This window comes from Callionymus lyra, unplaced genomic scaffold (genome assembly GCF_982586985.1).
Source record: "Callionymus lyra unplaced genomic scaffold, fCalLyr1.hap1.1 HAP1_SCAFFOLD_296, whole genome shotgun sequence".
In the NCBI taxonomy this organism is placed as follows: domain Eukaryota; kingdom Metazoa; phylum Chordata; class Actinopteri; order Syngnathiformes; family Callionymidae; genus Callionymus; species Callionymus lyra.
In genome coordinates, this window is record NW_028258697.1 from 18,456 (window position 1) to 31,993 (window position 13,538).

At 43.2% G+C, this 13,538-nt stretch overlaps 2 long non-coding RNA genes across 2 annotated transcripts; one reads left to right on the top strand and one right to left on the bottom strand.

Moving 5' to 3' along the window:
* The first annotated feature begins 469 nt into the window (after window positions 1-469).
* LOC148057931 (uncharacterized) lies at window positions 470-11,854 on the top strand. The gene is made up of 3 exons (XR_015710302.1): window positions 470-545; window positions 11,355-11,461; window positions 11,584-11,854. It is a non-coding gene; the product is annotated as an uncharacterized LOC148057931 (long non-coding RNA).
* Window positions 10,118-10,726, bottom strand: LOC148057932 (uncharacterized). Its single transcript, XR_015710299.1, has 3 exons — window positions 10,639-10,726; window positions 10,418-10,570; window positions 10,118-10,324 (listed from the first exon to the last, which is right to left on the bottom strand). It is a non-coding gene; the product is annotated as an uncharacterized LOC148057932 (long non-coding RNA).
* Window positions 11,855-13,538: the final 1,684 nt, after the last annotated feature.

Here is a 13,538-nt window from a genome sequence, read left to right on the forward strand (position 1 = left end):
GTCCCGTAAAAGTGACTATATTGTATATTTTTAGGTGTTTCAACTCCATAATGTTGACATTGTTTTATGAATGAGTAAAATAAAGTCTGTGCTATTTCGCTTGATCCTCTTTATAATCCGGTGCGCTTTTCTATGAAAAAAGAAGCTTTCATTGAGATTGCGTTTATGGACATATGTTTTCTTTTTATTTAGCTGCGATTATGAGCGTCTACGTGACGTTTGTCAACATTAATCGCGAGTCTGCAGGGGTGACGTCACACATGCTAATCAACTGATCCTGCAGCGGTGACGTCACACCACAGGAATACAATGAGATATTGTGCTTGTTTGTTTAAAAGCGCCATGAATACAATAGTAGATGCGTGCTTGTATAAAGACCGAGTTAAGTTTAGTTTAAATTTAGCGTCAGCTAAAAAGTTTTCAAATTGCCGCATACGCAACTTCCGGATGATGACGTCACACTTGTTGACAAAGATCGATCGCATTTTATCCTCACGTTTGTGCATAACTTGACGGAATCAGGTGCGCGTCACTCGTCTATTGAGGTAAGATATCATTATTGCTTTAAGACTCAGAAATAATGTTTCATTGCGTGTAATGTAACTTTCTGTGGTGCGTTAACACGAGAGCTAGTTCGCTAAAACTTAGCTTTTTTAATTATAATGTAACTCACACACGTATTTTGTTTGTTATTTTGAAGGACGAAAATATATTTATATTCCAATAAAAAGTTTGCTATATTGGTGGGTCATGGTAGGCGATTTATTTTATTAATATTCAAGATTCTTAGCTACGGCACCTTCAACACATTCAACGCTTGTTAACCATACAACAGCACGAACGTTTAATCGGCGTGTTAAATAACAGATGCGGTGAACTCTGAGCCGCTGAAGCATCTGAACACCACGCGATAACAAAATATAAAGTGCAACTTACTTTCAAAACAAAGTGAAACAGTACAATATAAAATACTATCGAAAATATACACTTGAATAAAGTTATAAAACAATGCTTCAAGTTTCACACAAAAACTTAAATAGCTGCTTCGACACAACATTCATTTACACACAGCAATATAAACAATAATATAAACGTATTGTTTAGGCTCACCTAGGAGTGATAAGCGAGTGTATTCAGTAAAATTGCAGGAGCGTTGGCACACTTTACAGCTTAATGTGGACAAAACTGAAACTCTGGTGATTGCTCCTGATGATAAGATTCCATGGTTGAGTCAGTACTTGGGTGACTTAGGTCAGTCTGTCAAACTGAGCCTGAGAAACCTGGGTGTTGTATTTGATAAAGACATGTCTCTTGTTCAACACTGCAGAAAACTGACCAGAAACTGTTTCCTTCAACTGAGAAAAATCTCTAAACTTAGGAAAATGTTGTCACAACATGATCTGGAGCTTGTAATCCATGCGTTTGTTTCTTCTCGTCTGGACTATTGTAACGGTTTGTTTTCATGTCTTAACAAGAAGGAGCTGTCTCGTCTGCAGTTGATTCAGAACTCTGCAGCGAGAATTCTGACCCGCTCAAGTAGGAGAACTCACATTTCTCCGATCCTTAAAACTCTTCACTGGCTTCCAGTTTCTTTCAGGATCAACTTTAAAATTCTGGTTCTTACTTTCAGAGCTATTCATGGTGTTAGATTGGAAATTATTCTACACTATACGTATACGCCATAAGTTAAATTAATGCTAAAAAGATGATCAAAATATAGAGTATAAAATACTAGCCTCATCTAAGAGCTTAAACGTTTAAATACACATTCACAACCAACATTTCACTTGCATACTGATATACACTGTGTCAAGGGTAGCTTGAAACAGACTAGAGATTATTCAGCGATTTAATGAAGGACTGTCTGTCTGCTCTGTTCACACCTGTGGACGTGAAACAAAAGGGCAACACGGAACACACCCAAAAGAGGGGGGCTGGAAGACAAAGGAACTTGCCCACACAACAGGCAAGGAAGGAAGTTACTCTCCAGGTGACTCGAAACAGAAGTTAACATAACAGAACCACTGCCCCGGAAAAGGCGACCCCCTGGACAGGAAACTTTCCCTTAAATGTAGAGACAACCCATAACCAGGGACCGTCTTTCCCGGAGCTATTGACCTGTACAGCTGCCGGCAAAGAGCGAGTCCGATCGATCGTAAAAGTTTCTATGTTTGTTTGTTTTGAAGCGGTGAATAAACGACCGTACACTCTGAATTGATCCTTTTTTCTCCATAAAGCAAAGTATTAAGACCCGGAGGTGACGTCGTGTTGGAGCGACGGAAACGGACTCCGGTTTTATCCGTTTTAAAGGTCAGGCTCCTCCTTACATCACTGATCTGATCCAGCCTTACACCCCAGCTCGGTCTCTGAGGTCTGTGGATCAGAATCTACTGATGGTTCCACGCACACGGCTCAGGACCAGAGGAGAGAAATCTTTTCAGGCTGTTGCTCCTAAGCTTTGGAACAATCTTCCTCTCTCTTTGCGCTTGATGGAGTCTACTGACTCCTTTAAGAAACATCTTAAGACGTTTCTATTTGTTCAGGCTTTTCCTTGAATTTCTCGAACTTGTTGTTCTCGGTGTTGTCTTGATCTTTGAAGTATGTACTGTTTTGAGTATTGTTTTTGATTGTTAAAGCGCTTTGTGACCCTGGTCTCGAAAAGCGCTATATAAATAAATATTACTTACTTACTTACTTACTTACACGTGTCTCAGTCTCTGAGCCGCTGAAGCATCTGAACACCACGCGTCTCATCCGTGGAACGCAGGTAAAAAACAATGGCCGTCTTAAAGCGACAGTGTCTTGATGCGATACATGCATTGAAAAGTAATACAACATAAAACACGAAAATAACAACTGGGTTTAATTATATACTTCCAGTGAAAATAATTGAAACATAAAACGACAAATAAACGGCTGGGTTACATTACTAAAAACTAAAGCCTGACAGAGGGGGAGTGGCGCGGGAATGAACTACCGTACTTACTGGCGCGCGCATGTACAGACAGCATATACATCTGTTGTTTTGAGCGAGCACCATAAACCGAATATACACAATAATCCATAGTGGTATTGGTTACAAGTGTCTACACGTGGTGTTCACTGCGCAGGTTAACTGTACCGCATTACAAGTAATAGAATGTAACTTAATGTTGGTGAACCACATAGCAATTCATCTACATTAGAAGTCTAAAAAGCGAATGGTAGTACAGTCACGGTGAATACAATTGTATAAATCGTTTAATTCATTTAAATATAAGTCAGCAGATGGAGAGACTTACCACAGTCTTTACCAATGGAAACATGGCGGTGGTCCATGAGGTCCAATTACTCTAGAAACTTCTGTATCATTTGAAATGGGCGGAGCATATTAAGATATTAACACTGAATATTGTTAAATTGACCCTTGACAGTGTTCATTCACTTTTTACACTGAATAAATAACACCTGGGTTTTAACTCTGGATATTGACAACAGCACTGCAGGGGGAGGAGCCACGTTTTACACCTGTTGTTGTTGTGTTACATCTGGAAGAGTTAAACCAGTCTATGAAATAGTTAAAATACATTAACACTTCCTTTTTGACACTTGGAAATTTACTGTGCACGAACGCACACATTAAACAAATGCGCACACCCACATAAAACAAACGCGCACGCACACATAAAACACACGCATGCGTACACGGACATGCACTGACAAACGCACACACACACGGTGACATGCACACATAAAACACACGCACGCACGCACACATAAAACAAACGCGGACGCACACATCAAAGAAACGCGCACGCACACCTAAAACACACGCATGCACACACAGACATGCACTGACACACGCCCACACACACGGTGACATGCACACATAAACACACGCACGCACGCACACATAAAACAAACGCGGACGCACACAAAACAAACGCGCACGCACACATTAAACACACGCATGCACACACAGACATGCACTGACACACGCACACACACACGGTGACATGCACACATAAAACACACACACGCACGCACACGCAGACACACACTGACACATGCGCACACACACCAATGACATGCACACAAACGCATAACTACAGATCACAAACAAACCTATAAAATCCGCGTTTGTTTTATGTGTGCGTGCGTGCGTGTGTTTTATGTTTGCATGTCACCGTGTGTGTGTGCGTTTGTCAGTGCATGTCTGTGTATGCATGCGTGTGTTTTATGTGTGCGTGCGCGTTTGTTTAATGTGGGTGTGCGCATTTGTTTAATGTGTGCGTGCGTGTGTTGTGTGCGTGTGCATTTGTTTTATCTGTGCGCGCGCATTTGTTTTGTGTGCTCTTGCGCATTTGTTTTGTGTGCGCGTGCGCATTTCTTTAATATGTGCGTGCGCGCATTTGTTTTATGTGTGCGTGCGCGCATTTGTTTTATGTGACGTGCGCGCATTTGTTTCATGTGTGCATGCGCGCATTTGCTTTATGTGTGCATGCGCGCATTTGTTTTATGTGTGCATGCGCGCATTTGTTTTATGTGTGCATGCGCGCATTTGTTTTATGTGTGCGTGCGCGCATTTGTTTCATGTGACATGCACACATAAAACACACGCACGCACGCACACATAAAACAAACGCGGACGCACACAAAACACACGCATGCACACACAGACATGCACTGACACACGCACACACACGGTGACATGCACACATAAAACACACACACGCACGCACACGCAGACACACACTGACACATGCGCACACACACCAATGACATGCACACAAACGCATAACTACACATCACAAACAAACCTATAAAACCCGCGTTTGTTTTATGTGTGCGTGCGTGCGTGTGTTTTATGTTTGCATGTCACCGTGTGTGTGTGCGTTTGTCAGTGCATGTCTGTGTATGCATGCGTGTGTTTTATGTGTGCGTGCGCGTTTGTTTTATGTGGGTGTGCGCATTTGTTTAATGTGTGCGTGCGTGTGTTGTGTGCGTGTGCATTTGTTTTATCTGTGCGCGCGCATTTGTTTTGTGTGCTCTTGCGCATTTGTTTTGTGTGCGCGTGCGCATTTCTTTAATATGTGCGTGCGCGCATTTGTTTTATGTGTGCGTGCGCGCATTTGTTTTATGTGACGTGCGCGCATTTGTTTTATGTGTGCATGCGCGCATTTGCTTTATGTGTGCATGCGCGCATTTGTTTTATGTGTGCATGCGCGCATTTGTTTTATGTGTGCGTGCGCGCATTTGTTTCATGTGACATGCACACATAAAACACACGCACGCACGCACACATAAAACAAACGCGGACGCACACAAAACACACGCATTATGTGTGCGTGCGTGCGTGCGTGTGTTTTATGTTTGCATGTCACCGTGTGTGTGTGCGTTTGTCAGTGCATGTCTGTGTATGCATGCGTGTGTTTTATGTGTGCGTGCGCGTTTGTTTAATGTGGGTGTGCGCATTTGTTTAATGTGTGCGTGCGTGTGTTGTGTGTTGACACGCGCAAGCATTGACGCACATTGTTTTGTGTGCGTCCGCGTTTGTTTTATGTGTGCATGTCACCGTGTGTGTGTGCGTGTGTCAGTGCATGTCTGTGTGTGCATCCGTGTGTTTTGTGTGCGCGCGCGCGCATTTGTTTTATGTGTGCATGCGCGCATTTGTTTTATGTGTGCATGCGCGCATTTGTTTTATGTGTGCGTGCGCGCATTTGTTTCATGTGACATGCACACATAAAACACACGCACGCACGCACACATAAAACAAACGCGGACGCACACAAAACACACGCATGCACACACAGACATGCACTGACACACGCACACACACGGTGACATGCACACATAAAACACACACACGCATGCACACACAGACATGCACTGACACACGCACACACACGGTGACATGCACACATAAAACACACACACGCACGCACACGCAGACACACACTGACACATGCGCACACACACCAATGACATGCACACAAACGCATAACTACAGATCACAAACAAACCTATAAAATCCGCGTTTGTTTTATGTGTGCGTGCGTGCGTGTGTTTTATGTTTGCATGTCACCGTGTGTGTGTGCGTTTGTCAGTGCATGTCTGTGTATGCATGCGTGTGTTTTATGTGTGCGTGCGCGTTTGTTTTATGTGGGTGTGCGCATTTGTTTAATGTGTGCGTGCGTGTGTTGTGTGCGTGTGCATTTGTTTTATCTGTGCGCGCGCATTTGTTTTGTGTGCTCTTGCGCATTTGTTTTGTGTGCGCGTGCGCATTTCTTTAATATGTGCGTGCGCGCATTTGTTTTATGTGTGCGTGCGCGCATTTGTTTTATGTGACGTGCGCGCATTTGTTTTATGTGTGCATGCGCGCATTTGCTTTATGTGTGCATGCGCGCATTTGTTTTATGTGTGCATGCGCGCATTTGTTTTATGTGTGCATGCGCGCATTTGTTTTATGTGTGCGTGCGCGCATTTGTTTCATGTGACATGCACACATAAAACACACGCACGCACGCACACATAAAACAAACGCGGACGCACACAAAACACACGCATGCACACACAGACATGCACTGACACACGCACACACACGGTGACATGCACACATAAAACACACACACGCACGCACACGCAGACACACACTGACACATGCGCACACACACCAATGACATGCACACAAACGCATAACTACACATCACAAACAAACCTATAAAACCCGCGTTTGTTTTATGTGTGCGTGCGTGCGTGTGTTTTATGTTTGCATGTCACCGTGTGTGTGTGCGTTTGTCAGTGCATGTCTGTGTATGCATGCGTGTGTTTTATGTGTGCGTGCGCGTTTGTTTTATGTGGGTGTGCGCATTTGTTTAATGTGTGCGTGCGTGTGTTGTGTGCGTGTGCATTTGTTTTATCTGTGCGCGCGCATTTGTTTTGTGTGCTCTTGCGCATTTGTTTTGTGTGCGCGTGCGCATTTCTTTAATATGTGCGTGCGCGCATTTGTTTTATGTGTGCGTGCGCGCATTTGTTTTATGTGACGTGCGCGCATTTGTTTTATGTGTGCATGCGCGCATTTGCTTTATGTGTGCATGCGCGCATTTGTTTTATGTGTGCATGCGCGCATTTGTTTTATGTGTGCGTGCGCGCATTTGTTTCATGTGACATGCACACATAAAACACACGCACGCACGCACACATAAAACAAACGCGGACGCACACAAAACACACGCATGCACACACAGACATGCACTGACACACGCACACACACGGTGACATGCACACATAAAACACACACACGCACGCACACGCAGACACACACTGACACATGCGCACACACACCAATGACATGCACACAAACGCATAACTACAGATCACAAACAAACCTATAAAATCCGCGTTTGTTTTATGTGTGCGTGCGTGCGTGTGTTTTATGTTTGCATGTCACCGTGTGTGTGTGCGTTTGTCAGTGCATGTCTGTGTATGCATGCGTGTGTTTTATGTGTGCGTGCGCGTTTGTTTTATGTGGGTGTGCGCATTTGTTTAATGTGTGCGTGCGTGTGTTGTGTGCGTGTGCATTTGTTTTATCTGTGCGCGCGCATTTGTTTTGTGTGCTCTTGCGCATTTGTTTTGTGTGCGCGTGCGCATTTCTTTAATATGTGCGTGCGCGCATTTGTTTTATGTGTGCGTGCGCGCATTTGTTTTATGTGACGTGCGCGCATTTGTTTTATGTGTGCATGCGCGCATTTGCTTTATGTGTGCATGCGCGCATTTGTTTTATGTGTGCATGCGCGCATTTGTTTTATGTGTGCATGCGCGCATTTGTTTTATGTGTGCGTGCGCGCATTTGTTTCATGTGACATGCACACATAAAACACACGCACGCACGCACACATAAAACAAACGCGGACGCACACAAAACACACGCATGCACACACAGACATGCACTGACACACGCACACACACGGTGACATGCACACATAAAACACACACACGCACGCACACGCAGACACACACTGACACATGCGCACACACACCAATGACATGCACACAAACGCATAACTACACATCACAAACAAACCTATAAAACCCGCGTTTGTTTTATGTGTGCGTGCGTGCGTGTGTTTTATGTTTGCATGTCACCGTGTGTGTGTGCGTTTGTCAGTGCATGTCTGTGTATGCATGCGTGTGTTTTATGTGTGCGTGCGCGTTTGTTTTATGTGGGTGTGCGCATTTGTTTAATGTGTGCGTGCGTGTGTTGTGTGCGTGTGCATTTGTTTTATCTGTGCGCGCGCATTTGTTTTGTGTGCTCTTGCGCATTTGTTTTGTGTGCGCGTGCGCATTTCTTTAATATGTGCGTGCGCGCATTTGTTTTATGTGTGCGTGCGCGCATTTGTTTTATGTGACGTGCGCGCATTTGTTTTATGTGTGCATGCGCGCATTTGCTTTATGTGTGCATGCGCGCATTTGTTTTATGTGTGCATGCGCGCATTTGTTTTATGTGTGCGTGCGCGCATTTGTTTCATGTGACATGCACACATAAAACACACGCACGCACGCACACATAAAACAAACGCGGACGCACACAAAACACACGCATGCACACACAGACATGCACTGACACACGCACACACACGGTGACATGCACACATAAAACACACACACGCACGCACACGCAGACACACACTGACACATGCGCACACACACCAATGACATGCACACAAACGCATAACTACACATCACAAACAAACCTATAAAATCCGCGTTTGTTTTATGTGTGCGTGCGTGCGTGTGTTTTATGTTTGCATGTCACCGTGTGTGTGTGCGTTTGTCAGTGCATGTCTGTGTATGCATGCGTGTGTTTTATGTGTGCGTGCGCGTTTGTTTAATGTGGGTGTGCGCATTTGTTTAATGTGTGCGTGCGTGTGTTGTGTGTTGACACGCGCAAGCATTGACGCACATTGACACGCGCGCAAGCATTGACGCACATTGACACGCGCGCAAGCATTGACGCACATTGACACTCGCGCGCATATTGACGCACGAACACGCATTGACACGCACGGGCGCATTGACGCACATTGACACGCACGCGCGCATTGACGCACATTGACACGCGCGCAAGCATTGACGCACATTGACACGCGCGCAAGCATATTGACACACGCACACGCATTGACACGCACGCAAGCATTGACGCACATTGACACGCGCGCAAGCATTGACGCACATTGACACACGCGCGCATTGACACACATTGACACGCACATGACAATGGACGTGAGGTTCTGGTCTGCAGCCCACATCTGTGTATCGGATAGTCTGTCAAACATAAAAATGTAAACGGTTAGACTTTTATGATGCAATATACGAGGAACTAACTAAACATATACTGTACACACCTCCATGATGATTGCCTTTCTCAAGTGGCTTTGTATGTGCTGTTGGGTTTTGTCCATCTGTGCTGGTCTGAATTTGGTGACCTCACAAAAAGGGCAGTGAAAGAACAAGCAACACTGACGGCTGTGGAGTGAAGTACATCCTCAAACCTGGCTGATGTTTAACTGATCAGCCATTTATGAGATTAATGAAAGCTTTGACAGAAACTGTTTTCTATATCACAGACTAAGCTACACACACAGGCAAATGAAAACAGCCAGAAATATGTTATGTTCACTGAACACATCATTTATGAACACATTTTTCATGTTGTATAAAACTCAAACATTCTATTGAATGACTGAACAATCTACTTTAATATCCTCGTGTCCAATTAGTTCATATTCAACGTCTGCTATCTCTGGTCTGTTTATCTGGATTCTTGTCACGGGGGCAGCAGCTTCAGCAGAGAGGTCCATACTTTCTTCTCCCCAGTTACATCGTCCAGCTCTTTCTGGAGGACCCCCCTGTGTTTCCAGCCCAGTGGAGGAACATGCTTCTTCAGTGTGTTCTGGGTCTTCCCCGGGTTCTACCATCAGTGGAACATGTTCCACTTCATCGGACTTATTCTCAGATGAATAAATTGATCTAAGACAAGAAAAAAATAAGTCAGTTTAGATTAAAAAAAAAGCTCAAACTAATTGAAATTCTCACGGATGCTCCGTTGAATCCATACATTCATTCATTCCCACTGCCACCTCCTAATAAGAAATAATGATCGTTTCTCTGATGCACAAATACTGCAGTGCTGAAGATATTAAACCAAAATTGACATTCATTTTAATTGTACAAGTGATGACATTTGCAAAATTAATCAACATTACATTTAAACATTAAATCACTTTGATAAATGACTAAAAAACATTCTTACATACCTTCCTTCTTCTCTTGAACTCTTTTCCATCTGGTTAAGGAGAAAAATAATTCAAGGAAATGACTCCAGATAAACACAAATCAATATAATAATGTGATTTTTATGAATGCATTTGTTTTTTACCTCTTTTTCTTTTTTTTATACCAATAAACTACAGAACATGTGATCAGTAGAACGATCACAGCAACAATAATTCCAGCCACTTCTCCTGGTGTCAAACCTTCTCGACATACAGAGTCAGAAGAAATAGTTCCTTCTCGTAGATATGTTGAACATCTACAAAGACAAGTGGAGACAGTTTAGAAGAAAACATCTGGAGCAAACATTTGTGAAGCTTCACTCACTGTTTGTGATCCTGACATGACGTGAACGTTCCATTTGAAAATGTTCCTTCACTGCAGGTTCCACACTCAGTGTCTGTGGAGGACGTTCCTGTGAAGAACATTGTGTGTGTCTTATAGTTTCTGCACTCTTGCATTTCACATGTTGGATGTGAAACTCGCCTGCTCTGATGATGAACTGTCCTGGTTCACATGTGGAGTGTTGCTGTGCTGCCACACATGTGTCCACTGAGCCGTCCACACAGAAAAAACCCTCCAGAGGTTCACACTTGGTGTTTGCTGTGAAGGTACAGGATCTGATCTCTCTCAGTCCTGTTAGTCAATAACAAATTCTACATCACATCTACATACTGACCAACTCATCATTCTAGTGAAGAACAAACTTTACCTTCAGTACAGACGAGACACTTGAAACCATGTTTCTCTCGGTTCAATTTGTCCATGTAAGTTCCATCATCACAGACAGTGCAGGACGGAGATGGAAATTCTGTGCAATGAACATTGACTCTGAATCCTGTGAGAGAAATAAATAAATGACACATTTGAGTGACGTTTTACATCAAGACTCCCGACAGTTACTCTTATAAGAAAAAAGGTCAACATTTAAAATAGGCAGAATACATTTGATAGAATCAACATACAAGTGTCATGCTTATGTTCTTTTGTTTTATTTTGAAGGTGGTTTTCCGTTTTCATGTGTCCTGTGTTTTGAGTGACAGACGCTGGCAGGTGCGCGGCTGGGGATGATGGAGTGGCGGGTTCTTCCCATTGATAAGGAGCGTCTCTACCCGGAAGAACTCGCCAGAGTATTGCGTTTCCAGACCAGGTTGGCTGTCCTTTCGATCTCGCTCCTCGCCTTTGAATCACAACTGGATAATCCTTTGGATACTCCTGACGTTGTCAGCACTTTTATTTACTCAAGTGAGTCCTTTTGTCTTTTTGTTTTAGTTGCTGTTGGGACCCCGATCTCCAGAAGTGCCCTGCCTTCGCCCCGAGTGCCTGTTTTGTTTTTTTGTTCCTATTACGGACCGCTCTGGATCTATATAAGACTTTTTTTTCTGAATTTTTCCTCCGTGGATTATTTAGAAGATAGCTGGGAAGGGCGACAGGTCTTGATACCTTCACTTAAACTTAGCGTTACATTTACCGATGTCAATAAAATGAAAAGAGACTTTAATAAACCACAACATGTACCTGTGCTCCTTCCAGCTGGACACTCAACATCCTTATCCTTCAACAGTGGACACTGTGACGTCACTCCTTCAACATCCTTATCCTTGAGAGAAAAGATCATTTAATATCAGATGATTTTTGAGAATCTATCAGTGATAGTTTCGTAGATTCTTCCGCGTCTGACCGTTATAAACCTCCTTGTAGGTGGACAACGCATGCGCAAATGCGTGGTTGATTTCCAACCTCGTGTACTGTACTGACACTAATAGAATGTTTTTCCATCATATTTGTCCATCATGATGAGTGCCATGGATCATACATGAACACACATGTTTAATGATAAATATTTGTTACCAGAGAACAATTGTTTCAACTGTAATGAAGCATACATGTTTGATATTTACCAATTAGTGTTAAATATTAGCTATATTGATGTTTGAGATAAAATGGGGACCCTTGAAATAAAAAGAAAGACCCACACTGTTAAGTCTTTCTGTAGGTTTGTTTATTGGACATAATAAATCGTTTTAGCAACACTAGAGGGCAGCAGAGAGTACAAGTTGCTTTGCGTGCAGGTGGAGAGACAGGACGAGCTAATGAGATCACCTGTGCAGGTGAAGCTTCTGTCTACAGAGCATGACTACAGCCAAGGTAATGTTAAACTCTTCTGTTAAATTGTTCTCATTTGGAGAGAATATCTAAGGATTATGGACATAAACTTGCAGTGTGACTGCAGTTCACACTTTTAATGATGTCGTCGTTGTAAATCTAAAACGTCCCGAGAAAGTAGAATTCTAGTGTTTCTGATCCCATCATGCAGGGAATAGCAGGTTTGATATAAATGTACATGAATTGATTCATTAAAGATATTATTACATTTGTCTCTTTTAACATTAAGACTTCATCACAAAGTATCATTTCTGGAGATGATTTGACTTCAATGTTGACAACAGTTTATACTGAGTGGATCTAGTATAACACTGACAGACCCGGCTGCAGAAAAACATTTAAGGGGGGGCATTACATTTTTTCAGGGGGGCAAACTTTTCAACCTAAAAACGTATTGGCTTCAGGCTGAACAATGGCTCTGGGACGACTCGCACAGTGCAGAGAAATAATTCTCCCATTACTAAAAAGTGACGGTTGATCCCAAAATCTAAAAAAACAACTAACAACCAACAACAAAGTTTAGTGCTGTGTCCATGTATTAAACTAAAGCACCACAGCTTCACTTCTACTAAAACATAAGCACTGAAGTCAACCTGAACACTGGATTGAACATCAAATAAGTTTTCATCTCATTGAACAAAATCATGGTAGGTGTGATGTGTGATCTGTTTGATACTTGATGAAGCCCAGTTGCTGCACATTGGCGCACGCATTGACGCACATTCTTCTTCTGAGAGTTGTAACACAGCGTCTCTTAACTGTTGAGCATGGTCCCGTCGTCTCGCACCAACGTCCATCTCCTCACTTTCGCTCTTCACTTTCCCGTACATACCGGGGACGTTCGTTAGCAAAGTTCGTTGCTAATAACCGTTAGCTTCGCCTCAGGAGCAGGTCCGAAAAAGTCGCTTCTGACACCAATGTAACGTTTGGTCCTCCACACATGACCAGACGGTTGTCTTGCACAGATATTGTTTCTTTGTTCGCTGTACTCACAGAGAGGTTATTGTTTCGGCCACAACCAACGCCGCTCGTTCTTCACACCACTAGTTGAACGCGAAATC